Source organism: Corylus avellana, chromosome ca6 (genome assembly GCF_901000735.1).
Source record: "Corylus avellana chromosome ca6, CavTom2PMs-1.0".
In the NCBI taxonomy this organism is placed as follows: domain Eukaryota; kingdom Viridiplantae; phylum Streptophyta; class Magnoliopsida; order Fagales; family Betulaceae; genus Corylus; species Corylus avellana.
Genome location: NC_081546.1, coordinates 20,791,424 through 20,794,801, shown reverse-complemented (window position 1 = coordinate 20,794,801; position 3,378 = coordinate 20,791,424).

Below are 3,378 nucleotides of genomic sequence, written 5' to 3'. Positions count from 1 at the left end.
TTTGTAATATTTTTCTGACGCTCCAACATCTAAAACGTCAGAATTTTCTGACGTGTCTGAACAGACACGTCAGAAAATTCTGACGTGTCACTATTTACACGTCAGAAAAAAAATTTTCTGACGTTTTAAAAGTTGCACGTCAGAAATTTTCTGACGTGGCAACAAAATAGGTACTGTAGCCACGTCAGAAAATGTCATTTTTTTTGTAGTGAAGAGGCATTGCTTGAGGGATTCTCTACCTTCGTAAAGATTCTCGACTTCGTATTATTCATCGTGATCTTCAGGCTAGCAACATTCTTTTAGATGTAGAAATGAATCTAAAAATTTCAGATTTTAGCATGAAAAACCAATTTTTATTGAATCAAACTCAAGGAAATACAAGTAAAATTGTTGGAACCCAGTAAGTATCGTAGTAAGGAAGAGCTGATGTTTACTTTCTACCTATTATTTAACTCATTTCGAAAAACAGAGGGAAAGTAGCAATTTTGAAGCTAAGTATGGAAAGCTCTATTACCATATCCAAATTAAACTAATATTATTAATGTTGACATGCAGTGGATATATGGCTCAAGAGTATGCAATGTATGGAAAATTCTCTACAAAGTCTAATGTCTTCAGTTTTGGTATTTAATATTGGAAATAATGAGTGGACAAAAGAACAATTGCTTCCGAAATGGAGAGAATGTGGAGGATCTTCTAAGCTATGTAAGTACAATCATACTTGGAAACATTTCCCTTTACCTATTTCTGTGACGCAGCAAATTAACACATAGGGAATATCATATTTATAATAGAACTTTATGTCTAATGTTGTGTTTAATTTGCCCATCAAAATCATATATTATAGGCATGGAAAAACTGGACAGATCACCGTTACAAATATTGTGGATCCAACAATAAGGCTAGGCTCATAAATTGAAATTATGAGAGCATCCATAATTCCATATTGGGTTACTATGTATTCAAGAAAATGTAGCTGATAGACCAACCATGGATTCAGTGGTTCTCAATCTTAATAGCTACTCCTCACTGATCTTCCAGTACCCTCGCAGCCTGCACTTTTTATACACAGTAACATCGACTCAAAGACAACATCTCAATGGGAGCAAAGCACACTGATTACAGAGTCAAATGAAATATCTAAAGGCAACTGATCTGCCCAAGTCTTAGCAATTGAGGCTTCAATTATTGAGGTCTACCCGTGCTAGTGCTTCGTTGAAGCTACAATGAATTTTGAAATGTTAAACTTCTTTGGTCCATGATTCTGTAGAAAAAAATCTCTTTGATCACGTTGTCCTTTAATCCAATTGAAAATTTTCAGCCCGTTTTGGTCGTAGTAGTCTTATATAATGAATGTGAGATTACTACTAATTAGATCAATTGAAAATATGAAACGGGTATTAGCTAGGTTAATTAGTAGTAGCTTTAACCCACTTGCAACAATATACCTATCTTTAAATGAAATGTTTTGTCTATGATTCTTTATTGATAATAGAAAAAAAAAAAAAAAAAAAAAAAATCACCAAATGGGGTGATAAGTTTGCATCATTTGTTATGTGAGAGCATGTTTAAAGCCTGAGTATGCCGGTCGGGTTCGGATGGCCGGACCAAATATTCTGTCTGTGCGGGGGACCATACACTCATACTATACACCGTCACAGGCACGGTCAGGAAACGTCAGGTACTCCACGATATCACAAGACACACTTGATAGAGCGCTTGACGCGGAGAGGGCGAAGCACAAGGAAGAGATGGATGCGTTGTTGGTCGAGAACAATGCGCGGGTAGCCCAGCAAGTGGCGGAGCAGATGGCTGAGAACAATGCCCGGGTAACGCGACAGGCAGCTGAACAGGAGGCTGAACGTCAAGCAAGGTTTGACGCCCGTTTTCGCCAACTTGAGGAAATGATCCGGTTTCACACCCCACCAGACAATGCTTCCCCACCCTTTGCGATGGTGCGATCGTCGGTCGACAGTAGATCAGGTACTGACTTTTTTTAATAGTCAATTTAGTTTTATAACTGTCCCTATATATATATTTAGAATTTGGATATGTTGTAGTCATTCTAAATAATTAATGATGTTGTAAATCTTGCTTAAATTTGGTTTATATATCATGGTTGGTTTGGTGATGGATGTGGGTTAGAGTTTTGCTGGTTGAGATAATTATTTAGAGTTATTCATGCACGTATAAATGGATATAACTGTATGGCACGAAGCAATACATGCATATCAATATCATCAAGACCAGTTCTTCATAAACTTAATTTTGTAACTCTAAATATAAATAGATATAAATGCACTCAATGCTAGGGAGGGCGCTTTTCCTTTGTGTTTATCATCTCTTCCATTGAACCCCCAACATTAATAACCTATATGGAAGTTCTATAATTGCAATGGAAAAAAGAAGAAGATCATATGTCTCGCATAATTGCCATGGGAAAAACGAAGTTCATTGTCTCATGTCTATATATTATTGATTGCTCTGTGACCATGCATATATATATTGACTTAATTTTTTTCTAATTTTTTTTTATATCAAAGTTCTGCTAACTTCAACGTTTTACCTATTTTAGTTATATCATTTACTGTGGAATAATTAACAACTGAGTTAGGTGAATATTCGGGCATTTTTCTTTCACTTTACCGACGTGATTGTTTGTATTCGGGCTCAACGATTGTTTGTATTATCATCTGCCGTTAGTGGATTTTATTTGTTTGGTGGTTGTTTTATTGGTGAATATTGTTTGTTTTATCATTTGCAGGTAATGGACATCGTCGAGAGGATGCTATGGATGTCAATGATCGATAGTCTAGTTGAGAATTTGAGGCTATTCACAGTTGTGTATAAGTTGATGTAATTGTATTTGTGTATATTATGTTAGTATGTGACATTTTTGGTGTGTTGAAGTTAGTTTTGGTGGATAGTTTGTGATTGGTGTATATTATGTTATTTGCGTCATTTTGGTGTGTTGAAGTTAGTTTATATATATTTGTGATTGGTGTATATATATTATGTTATTTGCGTCATTTTGGTGTGTTGAAGTTAGTTTATATATATTTGTGATTGGTGTATATATATTATGTTATTTGTGTTATTATGGTGTGTTGAAGTTAGTTTTGATGGGTAGTTTGTGATTGATGTTAATGGATATGATGTATGTTATTTGATGGAAAAATTGTATATTATTTGCATGGTTTTGATGGATAGATTGAATATCAGGTGAACCGTAACACAAAATTCGGGTATAGTCCTGAAATAAATCACAAAAAATATAGGGGGGAGGGAAAAAATCTGGTTCAAAACGAACCAAATTTGCCGACGTGTCAAAAATTGACACGTCAGTAATTTCTTGACGTGTCAGTTTTTGACACGTCA